This window comes from Aedes albopictus, chromosome 1, assembly GCF_035046485.1.
Source record: "Aedes albopictus strain Foshan chromosome 1, AalbF5, whole genome shotgun sequence".
Classification (NCBI taxonomy): Eukaryota; Metazoa; Arthropoda; class Insecta; order Diptera; family Culicidae; genus Aedes; species Aedes albopictus.
The window spans coordinates 163,094,821-163,116,526 of record NC_085136.1 but is presented as its reverse complement, the minus strand read 5'-3'; the positions used below and the strand labels follow the sequence as shown (position 1 = coordinate 163,116,526).

Genomic DNA, 21,706 nt, shown 5'->3' with positions numbered 1-21,706 from the left:
TTTAATTTAATTTTAATTTAATTTTAATTTAATTTTAATTTAATTTTAATTTAATTTTAATTTAATTTTAATTTAATTTTAATTTAATTTTAATTTAATTTTAATTTAATTTTAATTTAATTTTAATTTAATTTTAATTTAATTTTAATTTAATTTTAATTTAATTTTAATTTAATTTTAATATAAATTCAATTTAATTCAGTTTTTATTTAATTCAAGTTAAAATTCAAGTTTAAATCGAGGGGGGCGACACATCTAAATCGTTCAATGGATGCCAACGAAGATGCATCTAGTTTTTTGGATCGGTGTGCTACTTGCAGATTTTCCTATCTACTTTGCGCTGCATCCACTTTCGATCCTGAAGAGGCCCCCCTGATTTTGGCCTACTCTGAACTGTTATACACTTATCGTTTAGCTGTCATTTGTGTCTGCTACACGCAATTTCGTTGGTGTTAGTGAGATCGTGCGAGGAGAGAAGAACGTGCATCTTCGATTTTCAAAACAATCCTATTTCAACGGTCGCAAGAGGTTGCAAGATTTTTGTTTTCTGTCGATTGTTCCGCGGTGAATAATTACGGTGAAAAATTGAGAACGATAACGTGCTAGGAGTGGCCAAGAACGCAGGAAATCAAGAAGGTCAACCAACTAACCACCCGGACACGAACAAGGGCGATCCGGATTCGAGCCGAAAGTTTCAGGAAGTTTTCGAGGTGAGGCGCCTTACATACAAAGTATTTAGTTAAGAGGGTAAGAGACTTTTTACAACTAGCAGTCCCGGCCTGTTCCGGCAGCCTGCTAGTTATAGTGCAGTTGAAACCCGGACTTTTCGACAAGCGAAGTTGTATTTTTTTCCAAATCCGTGCGTCGGACCTAACTTCGGAAGTGGTGCGCTGTATAGTAAACCTGGTCCGCTATACAGCGCACCACTTCCGAAGTTAGGTCCGATGCACGGATTTGGAGAAAAATTCAACTTCGTTAGTCGAAAACTCCGATTTTTCAACTAAATTGTGAATATTACAACTGTTGCTCCGGTCAAAGATTTTTTTTTCAAACGAGCAGGTCGGAACCATGGACGAATACAACAGTGAACGAATTATGTTAATCCGTTCTTCCGTTCCGAGCCCGTTCCCCTGTTCGTGACATCCAAACACCATTCTTTTTTTTATTTATATAATTATGCAGATTACCGCCAATCGATATTAGGTAGTTTTTCGCAAGGCTGTTTTGAGATTTTAAATAATATTTACATTTTTTCAACCTTTTAGACAATTGGAAAACCTGCGGAAGAATTGACCAGTCATCCAAATCCAGCGGTGAAAGGAAGGCTGCAACGAATCAGGTGATTCCGTCGATCGGCATTTGATTACTCGCCCAGCGGAAGTGCGGAAGTACAAGCAATCTATCGGTCGGAAGTTCTGCGGTTTTATCGGGGCTACTGAGAGAGGCAACAAAAACGGAGATAATACGGAGATGCCACAGACGGTAGCTGGAAGTGCGAAAAGTTGGTGATGGTGGCCAAACGGCCACAAAATACGAGAGCAGGTAAGGATTTTTTTTATCGAATTGCTGCAGGGGCCTGGTTGGTTCTACCTCCGGTCTGGTAGACGCGTAATAGATGTAGAATTAGAAAGAACTAAAGTAACGGAGTATTTGAAATGGTAATTTTATTTGTTTTCCAGACTATTCTACGTGCAACAACATGGAATTACTCCCGGAGAGGGATCGAGCAATTTCAAGATGCGAAAAGCAGAAATCCAAGGACAAACACAGTGGAGTGTGCTTGTGCATCTGCTATACCGATTCGGTCCAGATCTAACTGATTCGACCACCCCCATTCGCCATCCGTTGTTAATCGTTTTATGACGACTTTGACTTTCGCTGCTATATCGGGTTTGTATTTCCTCGAAGTTTATACTTCCTTATTTAGAGTTCCTTCGGGAATATCTGTAGTAGTTTCCACGGAAATTCCTGCAAGAATATCTTCAATTCCTTCAGTTGTTTCTTCGGCAATGCCTTCGTGATTTCCATCTGAAATTCCTTCAGGAGTTTCTTTGGGAATTTTTCCAGAACTTCTTCGAGGATTCGTCCAAGGGTTCTTTCAATAATAATTATTATTCCAGCAGTTCCTTGGGAAAAGCACCAGAAGATTTTTCAGGACATATTTTTTGTAATTATACAGGAGTTCCTTATGCGCATCTACCAAGAGTTCATTCTGACTTACTTCAGGATTATCTTAGAAAATTTGTCAAATAGTTTCTTCGAAAATCGTTCCAGTAGTTTCTTCGGGAATTCCTACAGGAATTTCTTCGGGAAGTTCTCAAAGATTTTTTTCGGGAATTGCTAGAGAAGTTCTTTTGAATATGGATTTTATTTTAAAATTTATCCAGGAGTTACCTTGGAAATTCCTCCTGGAGTTCATCGGGAATACTTCCAGGAATTTCTCAGGGGCTTCCTGTAACAGTTTGTTCGGAAATTTTACCAGCAGTTCCTTCGGGAATTCTTAGAGGAGCTTCTGCAGGAATCCTTCAGGATTTTTTTCGGGAATGGCTCCAGGAATGCCCACGGAAATTTAAAAAAAAAACTACAATTATTCCAGGTCTGCGCTCTAATAGCAATTTTTCCATGAAATCTCCGGGAATTCCTCCAGGAGCTCTGTGAAACTTCTTCAAGGAGTTCTTCGATATTTCTTCGGGTAAGATTTTCTTAGGGGATTACTCCAGGAGGTCTTCGAGAATTCCTTCAGGAATTTCTTCGGTAACACATCCAGGAAATTGATGTCATCAAAACTGTACAAATTCCTACGAGGGATTCCGACTTTCTTCGGGAATCTTCAAATCAAACTCTTCAGAAGTTTCTCCGGGAATTTCTACAGGAATTTTGCGAGAAATCCTACAGGATTTCTTCCACAATTTTTCTCGGAGCTTCTGCCAGGAATTCCCCCATGAGTTCCATCAGAAGTTTCTTCACGAGTTTTTTGTTAGGAAATTCCAAGAGGAATTCATTGGGGAGTTTCTTCGAGAATTTCTTCAGTAGTTCCATTGGAAATTTATTCAGGAGTTTCTTCAGGAACTTCTCCATGAGTTTTTCTGGAGCTCCACCAAAAGTTTGTTAGGATTTTTTCGGGGGTACCTTTAAAAATTTCTCTACTAGTTGCTTCGGAAATTGCTCAAGGAGTTCTGCGGGATTTACTCGAGAACTCTGTGGAACTTCGTCATGAACTCTTCGGGAATTCTTACAGGAGTCCTTCAAGAATTCCTACGGGATTCCCTTGCAAAATTCTTCGGCAATTCCTACAGGAGCTCTGCGAAACTTCCTTAGGGAATTTCTCCAGGAGTTTCTTAAGTAGTTTCTTCGGGAATTCCTCTGGGAGTTCCTTCATAAACTCCTCCAGTTTTTTTTTCAGAATTCCATCAGCAGTTTCTTGGGAAATTACCCCAGGATGTCCTTCATGAGTTTTTTCCAGAATTCCTTCACAAGTTCATTCCGAATTCTTCCAGGAGTTCCTTCTGAATTCGGGAATTTCTCCAGGTGATCCTAGAGAATTTCTTCTTTTTCATGTTTTCTTTGGGATTTCTTGCAGAATTTTCTTAGGGAATAAGTCCAGGAGTTCCTTCCGGATTTCCCCCAAGGGTTCCTTCCGAAATTCTTCCAAGAGTTCCTTCCGGAATTCGGGAATTTTTCCAGGTGTTCTTAGAAAATATCTCCAGGACTTCTTCGGGATTTCCTACAGGATTTTCATAGGGAATTACTCCAGGAGATCTTTCTGGTATTCCTCCAGTTGTTCCTTCAAGAATATCTCCAGGATTTTTTTCGGGAATTCCTCTAAGAGTTTTTTCCAGAATTGTTTCAGAAGTTCCTTCCACAATTTTTCTAGAAGTTCCTTCCGGAATTCCTTCAGGAGTTGCTTCCGATATTCTTTCAGGCGTTCTTTCCGGAATTCCTTCAGCAGTTCCTTCAAGAGTCCCTCCATGAGTTCCTTTAGGAATTGTTCCAAGAGTTCTTCCGGAATTCCTTCTGGAGTCCCTTCCGGAATTCCTTCAGGAGTTCCTTCCGGAATTCCTTCAGGAGTTCCTTCCGGAATTCTTTCAGAAGTTCCTTCCGGAATTCCTTCAGGAGTTCCTTCTGGAATTTCTTCAGGAGTTGCTTCCGGAATTCCTTCAGGAGTTCCTTCCGGAATTCCTTCAGGAGTTCCTTCCGGAATTCCTTCAGGAGTTCCTTCCGGAATTCCTTCAGGAGTTCCTTCCGGAATTCCTTCAGGAGTCCCTTCCGGAATTCCTTCAGAAGTTCCTTCCGGAATTCCTTCAGGAGTTCCTTCTGGAATTCCTTCCACAATTCTCTCAGGAGTTCCTTTCGGAATGCCTCTAAGCGTTCCTTCCGGAATTCCACCAGAAGTTCCTTTCGGAATTCTTTCAGGAGATCCTTCCGGAGTTCCTTTTGGAATTCCTCCAGGAGTTCCTTCCGAACGTCCTCCAAGAGTTCCTTCCGGAATTCTTCCAGGTGTTCCTTCCGAAATTCTTCCAGGAGTTTCTTCCGGAATTCGGGAATTTCTTCAGGTGTTCTTAGGGAATTTCTTCGGGATTTCCTACAGGATTTTCTTAGGTAATTACTCCAGGTGTTTCTTCAAGTATTCCTCCAGTAGTTCCTTCAAGAATTTTTTTAAGGAGTTATTTTGGGGATTCCACCACGAGTTCCTTCCGGAATTCCTGCAGGAGTTCCTTCCGGCAGGGGGATTCTTAGGGAATTTCTCCATCTTATTTCATTTCATTTATTTAGTTCACATCAAATTCATGATAATACTGAATCAACAATTTGCCGCCATAATACTCGATTTGCAGCTGCAGCTCTCCATCCTCGGTCACGCCCAACACTCGCCAGATCACGCTCCACCTGGTCCGCCCATCGTGCTCTCTGCGCTCCACGCCTTCTTGTGCCAACCGGATCAGTTGCAAACACCAGCTTTGCAGGGATGTTGTCCGGCATTCTTGCAACATGCCCTGCCCACCGTATCCTTCCGGCTTTGGCCACCTTCTGGATGCTGGGTTCGCCGTAAAGTGCAGCGAGCTCGTGGTTCATTTTTCTCCGCCACACACCGTTCTCCTGCACACCGCCGAAGATCGTCCTTAGCACCCGTCGCTCGAAAACTCCGAGTGCTTGCAGGTCCTCCTCGAGCATCGTCCATGTCTCGTGTCCGTAGAGAACCACCGGTCTTATTAACGTCTTGTACATGGTACATTTGGTGCGGGGGTGAATCTTTTTTAACCGCAGTTTCTTCTGGAGCCCATAGTAGGCACGACTTCCACTGATGATGCGCCTTCGTATTTCACGGCTCACGTTATTGTCAGCCGTTAGCAAGGAACCGAGGTAGACGAATTCTTCTACCACCTCGAAAGTATCCCCGTCTATCGTAACATTGCTGCCAAGGCTTGTCCTGTCTCGCTCAGTCCCACCTACCAGCATGTACTTTGTCTTAGCCGCATTCACCACCAGTCCGACCTTTGCTGCTTCACGTTTCAGGCGGGTGTACAGTTCTGCCACCGTTCCAAATGTTCTGGCAATAATATCCATGTCATCCGCAAAACAGACAAATTGGCTGGATTTCGTGAAGATCGTACCCCGGCTGTTGAGCCCGGCTCGTCGCATAACACCTTCCAGGGCGATGTTGAATAGTAGGCAGGAAAGTCCATCACCTTGTCGTAGTCCCCGTCGAGATTCAAATGAACTGGATAGTTCACCCGAAATCCTTACGCTGTTCTGCACACCGTCCATCGTTGCTCTTATCAGTCTAGTCAGCTTCCCGGGAAAGCTGTTCTCGTCCATAATTTTCCATAGCTCTGTGCGGTCGATACTGTCGTATGCCGCTTTGAAGTCGATGAACAGGTGATGCGTTGGGACCTGGTATTCACGGCATTTCTGGAGGATTTGCCGTACGGTGAAGATCTGGTCCGTTGTCGACCGGCCGTCGATGAAGCCGGCTTGGTAACTTCCCACGAACTCATTTACTTTAGGTGAAAGACGACGGAAGATGATCTGGGATAGCACTTTGTAGGCGGCATTCAAAATGGTGATCGCTCGAAAGTTCTCACACATTAACTTGTCGCCTTTCTTGTGGATGGGACAGATTATCCCTTCCTTCCACTCCTCCGGTAGCTGTTCGGTTTCCCAGATCTTGACTACTAACTGGTGCAGACAGGTGGCCAACTTTTCCGGGCCCATCTTGATGAGTTCCGCTGCGATACCGTCCTTACCAGCCGCTTTGTTGTTTTTGAGCTGGTGGATGGCATCCTTAACTTCCCTCAGCGTGGGAGTTGGTTCGTTCCCGTCCTCTGCTGCACCAACATAGTCATTTCCTCCGCTGCCTTGGTCATCCGTGCCTACATTCTCTTCGCCATTCAGGTACTCGTCGAAGTGCTGCTTCCACCTTTCGATCACCTCACGTTTGTCCGTCAGGAGGCTCCCGTCCTTATCCCTGCAGATTTCGGCTTGCGGCACGTAGCCTTTGCGGGATGCGTTGAGCTTCTGGTAGAACTTGCGTGTTTCCTGTGAACGGCACAGCAGTTCCATTTCCTCGCACTCCGCTTCTTCCAGGCGGCGCTTTTTCTCCCGGAAGAGACGGATCTGCTGCTTCCGCTTCTGTCTGTATCGCTCCACATTCTGTCGGGTTCCATGCTGCAGCATTACCGCCCGCGCTGCATCCTTCTCCTCCAGAACCGCTCTGCACTCCTCGTCAAACCAATCGTTTCGTCGACTCCGTTCTACGTACCCGATAGCGCTCTCAGCTGCGTTGTTGATGGCTGCTTTGATTGTACTCCAGCAGTCCTCTAGAGGGGCCACATCGAGCACACTCTCGTCCGGCAACGCTGCCTCGAGATTCTGCGCGTATGCGGTGGCGACATCCGGTTGCTTCAGTCGCTCTAGATCGTACCGGGGCGGCCGCCGGTAATGTACGTTGTTAATAACGGAGAGTTTTGGGCGCAGTTTAACCATCACCAGGTAGTGATCGGAGTCGATATTAGCGCCACGATAGGTCCTGACGTCGATAATGTCGGAGAAGTGCCGTCCATCAATCAGAACGTGGTCGATTTGCGATTCCGTTTGTTGTGGTGATCTCCAGGTGTAACGATACGGGAGGCTGTGCTGGAAGAAGGTGCTACGAATGGCCATGTTCTTGGAGGCGGCGAAATCGATGAGGCGTAGGCCATTTTCGTTCGTCAGCTGGTGGGCGCTGAACTTTCCAATCGTCGGTCTGAATTCCTCCTCCTGGCCTACCTGAGCGTTTAGATCCCCTATGATGATCTTGACGTCGTGGTTTGGGCAGCGGTCGTACTCGCGTTCCAGCTGCGCGTAAAATGCGTCTTTGTCATCATCAGTGCTTCCGGAGTGAGGGCTGTGCACGTTTATTATGCTAATGTTGAAGAATCGGCCCTTGATCCTCAACCTGCACATTCTTTCGTCGATCGGCCACCAACCGATCACGCGCCTCTGCATGTCGCCCATCACTATAAAAGCTGTTCCCAGCTCACGTGTGTTGCCGCAACTCTGGTAGATGGTATGATTACCTCTAAACGTACGCATGATTACGATGATTACCTCTAAACGTTCGCACCATAGATCCTGTCCAACACACCTCCTGCAGCGCTACGATTCCGAACCCGCGGTCCTTCAGTATATCGGCGAGTATGCGGGTGCTCCCGATGAAGTTGAGAGATCTGCAGTTCCACGTACCGAGCTTCCAATCGCAAGTCCCTTTTCGTCGCTGTGGTCGTCGCCATTGGTATCGGTTCGCATTCTTCTCTTGTTGATTTTCCGGTGCTAGTCTTTTTTACGGCTGGCTCGCAGGGCCTGACACCAACCCACTAACCCAGGGAGCTGGGCTTACCTTCCCGGAAGCTACGGGTTCTGCATTGGCATTTCCTCCAACTACAGTGCTAAATCGTACAGATTCGACAAGAGCCGCCTATTCAAGGATCAACGAGCAGTATTCCAGGCTGAACAACCAGCTGTACCTAGCGCATTTGGTGGAAACTCAAAATCGTCTTCGATCCGACCCTAGAAGCTTCTGGCGCTACATGAATGACCAACGAAAACAATCAGGACTACCCACCACCATGACCAACGGCGTATTGGAAGTCAATTCAACACCAGAAATTGCTGAGTTGTTTCGGTCTCAGTTTAGTAGCGTTTTCTCCAACGAGGTAGTTGATAACTCCGACATTGCCGCGGCTGTTCAAAATGTTCCACATGTCTCCTCTACTGCTTCACAACTTACAGTTACTCCTGACACAGTGCTTTCAGCGTTGGTGAGTTTGAAATCTTCGACGGGATGTGGCCCGGATAATATTCCATCCTTGGTATTGAAGCGATGTGCCAGCGCGATCGCAGCACCACTAGCTACGGTTTTCGATATCTCACTATCAACAGGCGTTTTTCCTGACTGCTGGAAGGACTCTTTTGTATTCCCCGTCCATAAAAAAGGTTGCAAACAAACAGTATCTAACTATAGGGGAATCGCTGCTTTGAGTGCTACGTCCAAGCTATTTGAAATCGTTGTCCTGGAGCATTTGACCCAATCCCTCAGCCAGCATATTTCGCCCAATCAACACGGGTTCATGGCCAAACGGTCTACAAGCACTAACTTGGTAACATTCACTTCGTTTATCACACAAGAAATTGAAAAGGGGCACCAAGTTGATGCGATATATACAGATCTCTCTGCTGCGTTCGATAAAATGAATCACGAAATTGCTCTTGCCAAATTCGACAAGCTAGGCATTAAGAACAACGTACTTGCCTGGTTACGTTCGTATCTAGTTGGTCGCACAATGTCCGTCAAGATAGGTGATCACGAATCATCTCCCTTTACCGTTACCTCTGGTGTTCCTCAGGGCAGCCATCTAGGTCCGTTCTTGTTCCTTCTGTACATGAACGACGTCAACTCTATCTTGGAATGCTTCAATCTATCATATGCTGATGACCTGAAGCTTTACTACGTTATCCACGGACATCGGGACACCAGTTATCTTCAGCAACAACTTGAAGCATTCGCTGACTGGTGCCGCCTAAACCGGATGGTGTTGAATGTAACGAAATGCTCAGTCATCTCGTTTGGACGAAAACGATCACTTTTACATCATGACTACTGCCTGGATGACACCTATTTAAAGCGGCAAACTACTGTAAAGGATCTGGGTGTTATGATGGATGCTAAACTTGATTTCAAGGATCATGTCGCTTATATCGTTTCTAAGGCATCCTCACAGTTGGGCTTTGTATTTAGGTTTGCAAAAAAGTTCAAAGACGTATATTGTCTGAAGTCACTTTATTGTTCGCTGGTTCGACCGATCCTTGAATATTGTTCTGTTGTATGGGCCCCTTTTTACCAGAACCAAATTCTGCGTATTGAGGCTATTCAGCGCAAATTTATCCGCTTTGCGCTACGGCACCTAGGTTGGCAGGATCCTTACAATCTCCCTAGCTACGAAAGTCGTTGCAAGTTGATTCGCCTTGAGCTACTTCAATCTAGAAGAAGTGTTGCGAAAGCTTGCTTCATAGCCGACCTATTACAAGGTGATGTTAGTTGTGCTTCTCTTCTTGAACAAGTTGGAATTCATGTCCCTAGTCGTAGTCTTCGTTTTCATAATTTTCTGTACATTCGTCCCGCTAGAACTAATTATGGACAAAATGAGCCTTTACAGAGTATGTGCCGCGTTTTTAATCAATGTTACGATGTTTTCGACTTTAGTGTTTCTCGTGTAGTAAATAATAATAGATTTAAGAATGTATTGTGTTAAAGTAAGATGGGCGTACATGTCATTGGGGTTTGTATTTTAACCTGTTGACGAATAAATAAATAAATAAATAAATAAATAAATAGCTAGGCTCGAGCGCCAGTCTTCGCCGGGGGTGGTGTTTTTAATGGGCGCCCAGGAGATAATATTTTACCTGAGCTTCCACCCACCGGAATTTCTCCATCTGTTCTAAGTAAATTGTTCCATGATTTCTTAGGGATTTCCTGCAGAATTTTCTTAGCGAATAACTCCAAGAGTTCTATCGGGTATCCCTCTAGTCTAGTGATTCCTTCAAGAATTTCTCCAGTAGTTCCTTCAAAAATATCTCCTGAATTTTTTTCGGGAATTCCTCCAAGAGTTCCTTCCAGAATTCTTTAAGAACTTCCTTCCGGAATTCTTTCAGAAGTTTCTTCCACTATGTCTCCAGAAGTTCCTTCCGGAATCCCTCCAGGAGTTCCTTTCGATATTCTTCCAGGAGTTCTTTCCGGAATTCCTCCCGCACTTACTTCAAGAATCCTTCCATGAGTTCTGTCAGGAATTGTTTCAAGAGTTCTTCCGGAATTCCTTCGGGAGTTCCATCCGGAATTCCTTCGGGAGTTCCTTCCGAAATTCCTTCGGGAGTTCCTTCCAGAATTCCTTCGGGAGTTCCTTCCGGAATTCCTTCAGGAGTTCCTTCCGGAATTCCTTCAGGAGTTCCTTCCGGAATTCCTTCAGGAGTTCCTTCCGGAATTACTTCAGGAGTTCCTTCCGGAATTCCTTCACGAGTTCCTTCTGGAATTCTTTCTAAAGTTCCTTGCGGAATTCCTTCAGGAGTTTCTTCCGGAATTCCTTCAGGAGTTCCTTCCGGAATTTCTTCACGAGTTCCTTCCGGAATTCCTTCACGAGTTCCTTCCGGAATTCCTTCACGAGTTCCTTCCGGAATTCTTTCTGAAGTTCCTTCCGGAATTCCTTCAGGAGTTCTTAGAAAACTCCTCCAGGACTTTTTCGGGATTACCTACAGGATATTCATAGGGAATTACTCTAGCAGTTTCTTCGAGTATTCCTCCAGCACTTCCTTCAAGAATATCTTCAGGATTTTTTTCGGGAATTCCTCCAAGAGTTCCTTCTAGAATTCTTTTAGAAGTTCCTTCCTTAATTTTTCCAGGAGTTCCGATGTTTTACCAGGAGTTCTCTCCGGAATTCCTTCAGTAGTTCCTTTAAGAATCCCTCTATGAGTTCCTTCAGGAATTTTTCCGGAATTCCTTCAGGAGTTCCTTCCGTATCTCCTTCAAGAGTTCCTTCCGGATCGCATTCAGGAGTTCCTTCCAGATCTCCTTCAGGAGTTCCTTCTGGAATTCTTTCAGGAGTTCCTTCCGGAATTCCTTCACGAGTTCCTTCCGGAATTCTTTCAGGAGTTCCTTCCGGAATTCATTCAGTAGTTCATTCAGGGGTTCATTCTGGAATTCCTCCAGGAGTTCCTTCCGGAATTCCTCCAGGAGTTTCTTCCGGAATTCGGAAATTATTGGTGGAATTGGGGAGCGAATCGGACTGGACTTGAAAAGAAATCAACTTTACAATTTACAATTAACGTCTTTATTACTCGATTTCAGAATACAAACTAAAAATTCAAATTGAAAAATTCAAAAGCATGGACTGCTTCGATTGTCGATGGCATGCTGCGTTGCATTTACTCGACACTCCTCCTCTACGCTGCTGCTGTAGACCACACTGCTGTCGAAGTACCCCCAAACGTAGCCTCGCTATTGGCTTTGCCAGAATGTCGGCTGCCATAGTTTCGCTTGGACAGTACTCGTACTGAACAACACCTTTCGTCTTCAAGTCCTTGGCGTAATGGAATTTGGTCGAAATATGTTTCGTACGATTACTGAACTTTTCAGCGTCCAGCATCTTCAAACAGCTCTGGTTATCTTCATATAATAATATGTTCGTTTTCTCGCCTAGGTCCTCCAACAGTCTTTGCAGCCAAACCGCTTCCTGGGATGCTTCGGAAAGGGCTACAAACTCCGCTTCTGCTGTGGACAAGGAGACGCAGGTTTGCTTCCTGCAAGCCCACGAAATTGTACCTCCACAGTACTGGAACACGTACCCGCTGTTGGATTTCCGATCGGTACGGCATTCTGCCCAATCGGCGTCGGCGAAACCAATCAGACCAGAGGAATCACCGCTGCTGCTCAGTCGAAGCTTCATGTCTGCCGTCCCCTTCAAGTAACGAACCGTTCGCTTCAGTTCGTCCCAGTCACGTTGGGTAGGACAACTCACCTTACGACTCAGGATCGAAATTGCCGCTGTGATGTCGGGTCTGCTGTTTACTGCAATGTACAGCAACTGCCCAACTACCTTCTGGTACTCCAAATTGTTTGGAAGCAGGTCGCTGTCCTCTTCTATCTTGCAGTATCCAGGATCGATAGGCACGCTTGACGCTTTGGCATCCTGAAGACCGGCAGATTGGACAACACTCTCAATATACTTCCGCTGGCTGATGAAGAAGTCTCCATTTTCATCTCGATCAACTTCGATGCCCAAGTAAACCTTGATGTCACCGAGACTGGTAATCTTGAAGTTCTTCTGCAGTACCAGCTTCAACGCACCTACGATGCGCTCATCCTCACTCGCCACGATAAGGTCATCCACGTAGATGAGAACGTAGCACCACTTGCCACCAACTCGCTTTCTATAGAGACAGGGATCTGCCTCACAGCGCTCGTATCCATCCGCTACCAGAACCTCATGAAGACGCTGATTCCACGCACGAGCCGCTTGTTTAAGCCCGTACAAGGATCTCTTCAAACGGCATACCTTGCTTTCCTTTCCGCTGACAACGAACCCCGGAGGCTGCTTCATAAAAATCTCCTCCTCAAGGTTGCCGTTTAGGAACGCCGTTTTGAATTGCTTGACGCACATCTTCTTCTTGGCTACGACGGACATCAAAGCACGAAAAGTCGCATGACGAACCACAGGCGCGAATACTTCACCGTAGTCTGTTCCGAGTCGCTGGTTGAATCCCTAAGCCACTAGCCTGGCTTTGTAACGAGCTATGTTGCCTGCTTCGTCCTGCTTCAGCGTATACACCCATTTGCATCCGATGGCGCGGCTTCCGACCGGCAGGTCGACCAATTCCCAAGCGTCGTTCTCTTGCATCGATGCCAGTTCTTCCAACATCGCTTTGCGCCACTCGTTGCTATTCGGACTTGATAACGCTTGCTTCAGGGATTTCGGCTCCTCCTGAACCGAAGTTTGTGCACTGCACGCATACCGCTTTGGGATTGCACCAAGGTTGGGTCTAGTGGATCTCCGGGGCGTATTGACATCCACGCACGGCATGTTCGGACGAGCGCCGTCAGATTGCGGCTCCGCTACATCCAATCGTTCATCTGCGACTTCCCAGACCTCATCGTCATCGGATTCGATTTGCTCATCATCGGCTGCATTCGTTGAAACATGATCGATGGTACTACCAGATTTTCCTCCTCGGGACCTAGGCCGGACCCGAAAGTACCAAGAAAGTTAACGTCACGGCTAATAGTTACCTTTCCTGTTGCTTCATCGACCAGGCGGTATGCCTTCGACACCTCGCTGTACCCGACGAATCTCAACTTGATGGCCTTCCGATCCAGCTTACCTCGCTTCGCATTTGGCACATGACAATATGCATCTACGCCGAAGCGCTGAACATGTCCAAGATTGGGCTTCTTCCCGTACCACCGCTCGTATGGTGTACCGTTGATTGACCGCGACGGCAGTCGGTTCTGCATGTAGTTGGCCGTCATTACCGCTTCTCCCCAGAACGGTTGCTCAGGTTTCCATCGATGAGCATGCACCTGGCCACTTCGACAAGGTACCTGTTCTTCCGTTCAGCTACCCCATTTTGCTGTGGGGTGTACGGCGCCGTCAGTTGACCAACGATGCCATTTTGCTTCAAAAACGCCTTGAACTTCTTGCCGATGTACTCACCACCCCGATCGGACCGCAAAATTTTGGGCTTCCTTCCGAATTGCGTCTTGGCCATTTCAACAAACTCCTTTGCTTTCTCGAGCGCTTCGGATTTCTCACGCATCAAATAGACCACCGTGTACTTACTGTAGTCATCGATGAACGTGATGAAGTACCGCCTTCCGCCCAGTGTCGTCGTTCGCATTGGTCCACAGACATCGGTGTGAACCAGACCCATCACCGCCGATGAAACACTTTTTGTCGCCTTCGGAAATGGTGCTCTGTGCATCTTGCCTTCAATGCACACTTCACAAGCACCGGTGCAGTTGCAGCTCTTCACTTTCACGCCCTCTGCCATGGTTGGTAGCTTCAACACCGCTTCACAGTCTCTGTGGCCCAACCGTCGATGCCACGCATGCACACAGTCGTCACTCGTCGTTGCCATGGATACGCGTTCGGTGGGTTGGCGCAACACGAACAAATTTCCGACGGACTCCGCCGTCGCACAAACTTTCTCGCCTCTCATTATCCTTGCTCCACTCGCATCGAATATGACGACGAATCCTCGTTTTACCAGCCGCTTCACGGATAGCAAATTCGACTTCATCTCCGGAACGTAAAGCGCACACTCTATCGGCACTTCACGCCGTTGGCCAGCATCATTGATGAGGGTGATCTGTCCACATCCGCGACCTTCCGAGCGAGCTTTCGCACCGTTGGCAACCCAAACGTCCTCTGTAGCTGCATCGTCCAGATTGTGGAAGAATTCCCGGTAATTTGCAATGTGGCAAGTCGCACCGGAATCCAAAATCCATCGCTTTTCCACCTGATTGGCGCACCCAGTGAGGAACGCGTAGTGATCATCGTCGTCGTCGCGCTGCGACACGTGGTTGGCTTTGTGTTGCTTGGATACCACCTTCGGTTGCTTGGTTACCGCCCCGCTCGCTTTCGTCGCTTTCCACGTTTGGAATTTTTCGCAGCTTGCCTTCTGGTGGCCCAACTTTTTGCAGAAAAAAACACCGATCCTTTTCGGTCTTCGAATCTGCATAAAGAACGGTTTCGGAATCGTCCCCGTCACCGTTGCGCTGCTTCTTTTTTGTCCACTCGTCAATGAGCTTACCTTTTACCATGTCCAGGGTCAAATCTTCCTCCGGTCGAGCTTCGAGAGCAGTGACCAACGTCTCGTACTCCTCCGGCAGACTGCTGAACAAAATGGCGACCAGCCACTGGTCATCCAGGATTTTCTCCGGCTGCAAATTGTTCAGTTTCTCGAACAATTCCGCCAGCTTCGACACGTGCGCTTCCATGTCCCCGTGCTTCTCCAGGCGTAGGCTGCAAATTTTCCGCATCACCGAAACTTTCGTCGTCAACGTCTTCTTCACGTGGAAATTTTCCAGAGCATTCCACGCCTCCGCCGCCGATTTGGCCTTACTTATGTGGATGAGTTGGTTGTCCTCCACGGCCAATCCGATTGACGCCAGCGCTTGCTCGTCCTTGGTCCTCCACGCGTCCGTGACCGGTTCCGGTTTTGCATCCGCTACCGCCGTCCAATTGCCTTCCTTGGTCAGCAACAGCTTCATCCGAAAGCTCCAATTGTCGTAGTTGGAGCCATTCAGCTTCGGAAACGACACCAACCTGTCTCCCATCTTGATGGACGAATACCTTCACCAGTTCCGATTCCGGTCGCAATGGCCCATAACCTATTGGTGGAATTGGGGAGCGAATCGGACTGGACTTGAAAAGAAATCAACTTTACAATTTACAATTAACGTCTTTATTACTCGATTTCAGAATACAAACTAAAAATTCAAATTGAAAAATTCAAAAGCATGGACTTCTTCGATTGTCGATGGCATGCTGCGTTGCATTTACTCGACAGAAATTTCTCCAGGTGTTCCTAGGGAATTTCTCCATGATTTCTTTGGGATTTCTTACAGGATTTTCCTAGGGAATTTTTCCAGGAGTTCCTTCAAGAATTTCTCTAGGAATTTCTTCGGGAATTCCTCCAGGAGTTCCTTCGGGAAGTTTCATCTGGAATTCTTTCAGGATTTACTTCCAGAAGTTTTTTTCCGGTGTATTCCTCCCGGAGTTTCTTCCGGAATTCCTCCAGCAGTTCCTTGAAGAATTCCTGCAGGATTTCCTTTAGGAATTGTTTCAAGAGTTTTTCGGGAATTCAGAATTCTTCCAGGAATTTTTTGAGGAATTGTTCCAAGAGTTTTTCGGGAATTTCTCCAGGACTTCCAAAATTCTTCCAGGAGTTTCTCCCGGAATTCTTCCAGGAGTTCTTTCCGGAATTCGGGAATTTGTCCAGGTGTTCTTAGAGAATTTCTTTGACTTCTTCAGTATTTTCTCTGGGAATTACTCCAGGAGTTCTTTCGGATATCTCTCCAGTAGTTTCTTCAAGATTTTCACCAGGAGTTTTTACGGTAATTCCTCCAGGAGTTCCTTCCGAAATTTCTTCGGGAATAGGACAGATAGGCGAAGTACTAGATTTGTAGTAATGAGTTGAATTTTAGTATGGTGAGAAGGTAAATTCTTCGTTTCTGCAATGAAATGGTGCAAAAAGCGTGGGTATTATGATTCCTTGCCTAATTTGATGTTGTTTGAGCAAAACATTGGGCAACAGTGTTGTTGTTTTCTCCATTTCTTGCAACATAAACAACATAGTTATCCAAAGTTTTGCTCAAACAGCATCAAATTAGGCAAGGAATCATAATACCCAAGCTTTTTGCACCATTTCTTGGCAGAAACGGAGAATTGACCTTCTCACCATACAAAAATTCAGCTCATTACTACAAATCTAGTACTACACCGAACGTGCCCCATTGGGAATTTCTCCAGGTGTTCTTATGAATTTTCTCCAGGACTTCTTCGGGATTTCTTACAGGATTTTCTTAGGGAATTATTCCAGGAGATCCGAGTTCTTCCGGGAATTCCTCCAGGAATTCCTTCCAGAATTCCTCTAGGAGTTCCTTCCGAAATTCTTCCAGGAGTTCCTTCCGGAATTCCTTCACGAGTTCCTTCTGGAATTACTCCAGAAGTTCCTTTGGGAATTTCTCCAGGTGTTCTTAAGAATGTTTTTCAGGACTTCCTCGAGATTTCTAACAGGATTTTTTAGCGAATTATTGCAGGAGTTTCTTCAACAATTTCTCCAGGTGTTCCTTCCGGTATTCATCCAGGAGTTTCTTCCGGAAATCCTTCAGCAGTATCTTAAAGATTCCCTCCAGGAATTTCTTCAGAGTTCTTCGGAAATCCTTCTGGAGTTCCTTCCTGAAGACGAAGCAACCCGGCGCAACCGTTTGCGTCAACAAGGCAACCGCCTTAGGCTTCCCTAGCTACCCTTAGTTACTAAGATTGTTATTTTTTCCTAACAATTAGTCTGAAACTGTTCTTCAAATAAACTAGACGTAATATTCGAAGCTCTGCCTACCTTCACTTATAAAAGGTTATGGGCACCACGGTGAACACTGCAGGCGGAATTCCGCAATTCAAGGGCGGACCGGATTTCCAACACTGGAGCTTCAGAGTGAAGATGCACCTGGATTCGGTCGGCGTGTTGAAGAATTTGACGGAGAATGCCCCAGAAGCCGCGGCGGAGAAGGTCCAGTTCGAAGAAGCAGACCGGAAGGCGAAGGCGTTAATAGTAAGTTTCCTGGCCAACGAATGTTTGGAGGTCATCCGGGAGAAGTCGACGGCCAAGGACATGTGGGCAGCCCTCGAAGCGACGTTCGCAACCAAGTCGATTGGATCGCAACACCTGGTCCGGAAGCAGCTCAACCGACTGAAGCTGAACGAAGGCGATCCGATGAGACCTCATCTACTGGCGTTCGACGATTTGGTCCGGCAGATGAAAACGGCTGGTGCGAAGGTAGACGATGCTGACCTGGTGGTGCTGCTGTTCCAGACGCTGCCAGATTCTTATGACCCTCTGGTGACGGCCCTCGAAAATGTTCCTGAGCAGGATCTGAAGCTAGAAGTCGTGAAGCAGCGGCTGTTATCTGAAGATTTGAAACGTCAAGAGCGAAACGGAGGAGTTGGCGAGGCCAAAGGGGCTGCGTTTTCTGGCGACAAAACGAAGAAACCTTTCCTGGGTAAGTGCCACAAGTGTGGCAAACGTGGCCACCTCAAGAAGGACTGTCGGCAGAAGGCCGGTAGTGAAGCTAACGCGGCGGCAAATCAGCGGAAAGCAGTAAGTTTTGTGGCGAGCCGGGGCAACGTCAAGTCGAAGAGTGGCAAGATCGTCTTCAAGCTCGATTCCGGATCCAGTGACCACCTCATCAACGACAGCAAAGTGTTTTCGGTGGTCCGGAAGCTGAAGCAACCGATTGTTATTAACGTTGCCAAGGAAGGACAATCTCTTCTTGCGAAAACGGTCGGTGAGCTCCATGGCAACAGCAACAAACAATTCCCGTTGCACATGAAGGACGTTCTGTACATCCCGGAGTTGCGCGACAATTTGATGTCCGTGAAGAAGCTCGTCGCGGCCGGCGTGCAGGTAAACTTCGTCGACAAGGTCGCAATATTGAAGAAAGACGGGGAAGTTATCGCCACCGCCCAACTGAGGGGCGGACTGTACGAGCTGGAGATTGACCTGGAACATCCAACCGTGAATTTGTGCATGTCGGAGACAGATGAGCTCTGGCACAGGCGGCTCGGACATTTGAGTGAGCAAGGAATGAAGGCGATGGCATCGAACAACCTGGTGACTGGTGCTGAATTTCGTGGAGGCAAGCTGAAATTCTGCGATGCTTGTGTTCAAGGGAAGCAATGCCGCGACCCTTTCAGCGGATCTCGTGATCGAGCGACCAGGCCCTTGGAAAGGATCCACTCGGACGTGTGTGGTCCGATCGACCCCCCTGCTTGGGACGGATCCCGTTACTTCGTGAGCTTCATCGATGACCATACCCACTTTGCGGTGCTGTACATGATGCGGAGGAAGTCCGAGGTCTTCAGCATGTTCCAGGAATATGAAGCCATGGCGACGGCGAAGTTCGGCTTGAAAATTTCAAGTTTGACGGTGGACCAAGGACGTGAGTATGGCTCAAATGCGCAAAAAGATTTCTATTCTAGAAAGGGCATCCAAATCGAACCGACGGTGGCATACACGCCCCAGCAAAATGGCGTTGCGGAAAGGTTCAACCGAACTGTGGTCGAAAAGGTCCGCTCCATGCTGGTCGAGTCGAGCATTCCCAAGATGATGTGGCCCGAAGCAGTCCTCACCGCTGTCTACCTCATCAATCGAAGCCCGACGGCAGCCCTGCCCAAGACGGTAACCCCTGCTGAGTCCTGGTATGGGAGCAAACCGTGTTTGAAGAAACTTCGTGTGTTCGGGTGTAAAGCCTACGCCTGGATACCAGATCAGCAGCGCAAGAAGCTCGACGCGAGGAGCCGGGAAACCGTGATGGTTGGATATGCTCCAAATGGCTATCGATTGTGGGATCGTGCCGCAAAGAAGATCATCATTGCTCGTGATGTGAAGTGCGACGAAAATTGCTTTCCGTACCAGAAATGTCCTGAGAAGAAGGATTCTCCGCTGGTGGTGTGTTTCCCTCCCGAGCAAGAGGGGGAAGGTGATCTTGATGCTGAGGATGGCAAACCCAACCGTTTCGAGGAAATCGAATCCGATGCTGAAATCGAATCGGATGCTGATGAAGATCACGACGCGACTGACGAGACTGTAGACTCCACCAACACCGGGGCTCTCCCTTCGCAACTAGAACAGCACGAATCCGAGGATGAGGGTCAACCGTTGCTGAGGCGCAGCGAACGGGAGCGCAAGCTCCCCGGTAAGTTTCTCAATTTCTTTACTGGTTACGGAGCTGTTTCTGCCGGTCCATGTATTACAGATGTCCCAAACTGCTACAACGATATCGGAGGCCGAGACGACCGTACCCTTTGGCTGAAAGCCGTTCAAGAGGAACTGGATTCGATAGAGGCGAACGAAGTGTGGAAATTGCAACGCTGTCCTCGGAGTATCAAGCCACTCCAGTCGAAATGGGTGTTTCGTGTGAAGGAGGGCAACAACGGCAAGGAAGTACGCTACAAGGCTCGTTTGGTGGTGAAAGGATACCTGCAGCGTCAAGGCATCGACTACGAGGATACCTATGCTCCCGTTGCGAAGTTGACCACCATCCGTACTGTCCTGGCTGTCGGCGTGCATAACCGTTTCCTGTTCCACCAGATGGACGTGAAAACAGCGTTCCTTTATGGTGATCTGAAGGAGGACATTTATATGGCGGTTCCGGACGGCGTAAAAGCGAATCAAGGCATGGTGTGCAAGCTACAGAAGTCCCTGTACGGACTAAAGCAGTCTCCCCGCTGCTGGAACGAGCGGCTGAATGGACAGTTGCTGAAGATGGGATTCACTCGATCATCCCACGACTACTGCCTGTACACTAAATGCACGCCTGGGGACGAGCTGATCATCGTTATATACGTGGACGACCTGTTAATCGCTGGAAGGAAGCTGACTTCAATCGTGAGGCTCAAGAAGGAACTTTCTGCCGTATTCAAGATGACCGACTGCGGCGAGGCGAACTACTTCCTGGGCATGAAGCTGATGTACAATCGTGAGGAAGGAACCCTTCGACTTTCACAAGAGGCCCAAGTAACGAAGATCCTGCAGCGATTCGATATGGTGAACTGCAATTCTTGCAAAACCCCGATGGGGAAAGGACTCAAATTGAAGCGTGACGGACCATCAACGAAGGAACCGTATAGGGAGCTTCTGGGCAGTATGATGTACACCATGTTGTGTGTGCGTCCGGATATCTGCTACCCTGTGAGCTACATGGGACGTTTCCAGCAGAATCCAGCCGATCATCACTGGCAAACGTTGAAGCGGATCGTACGATACCTGCAAGGGACGCAGGGGCTCTGTTTGGAATACAGACGGGAAGAAGCTGCAGAACCGCTGGTGGGATTTGCCGACGCAGACTGGGCAGCGGATACCGAGGACCGAAAATCCGTTAGTGGCTACTTATTCAAGGTTTTCGGAGCAACCGTGTCATGGTCGAGCAAGAAGCAGACGACGGTGGCAACATCTTCAAGCGAAGCCGAATACGTTGCCTTAAGCGCAGCAGCATCCGAAGCGATTTGGCTGACAGGCATCCTGGAAGACCTGAAGATAATCGTGAAGCCCGTCATTATCTACGAGGACAACCGTGGCTGCATCGGTATGGCCAAGAATCGTGAGACGAAACGCAGCAAGCATATTGATGTCAAGCATCATTTTCTACGTGACCACGTGGAAGCAGGACGACTCCAAATCGAGCCGGTGAGCTCTCAGGACCAACTTGCGGATATGCTCACTAAGGCGTTGGATACTTCCCGTTTCCGGGATCTTCGACGTTCCCTTGGACTAAACGATTGAGAGGGGGTGAAGACGAAGCAACCCGGCGCAACCGTTTGCGTCAACAAGGCAACCGCCTTAGGCTTCCCTAGCTACCCTTAGTTACTAAGATTGTTATTTTTTCCTAACAATTAGTCTGAAACTGTTCTTCAAATAAACTAGACGTAATATTCGAAGCTCTGCCTACCTTCACTTATAAAACTTCCAGATTGCCTTCAGGAGTTTCTTCCGGAATTCCTTCAGGAGTTCCTTTGGGATTTTTTCCATGTGTTCTCTTCATAGCGAATCACTCTAGTTCATATTCCTCCAGTAGTTCCTTTGAGACTGTCTCCAGGATTTTTTTCGGGAATTCCTCCAAGATTTCCTTCTAGAATTCTTTCAGAAGATTCTTCCAGAATTCCTCCAGAAGTTCCTTCCGAAAGTTTCTCGGCTATTTCCCCAGGAGATCTTTGGAAATTCCTCCAAAAGTTTCCCGGAAATTCCTTCAAGATTTTTCGGCAATTCCTCCAGTAGCTCATCGGAATATGTAATGAATTCATTCTTAAATTTCCCGAAAATTCCTCCAGGAGTTCCTCGGCAATTTCTTCAGGAGATACTCGGGAATTCCTCCAAGACTTACTCGGAGTTTGTCCAGAAGTTT

At 47.2% G+C, this 21,706-nt stretch overlaps 1 long non-coding RNA gene across 1 annotated transcript; it reads left to right on the top strand.

The window, feature by feature from the left end:
• Positions 1-371: 371 nt before the first annotated feature.
• Positions 372-4,099, top strand: LOC134285248 (uncharacterized). Its single transcript, XR_009996248.1, has 3 exons — positions 372-710; positions 1,266-1,542; positions 1,680-4,099. It is a non-coding gene; the product is annotated as an uncharacterized LOC134285248 (long non-coding RNA).
• Positions 4,100-21,706: the final 17,607 nt, after the last annotated feature.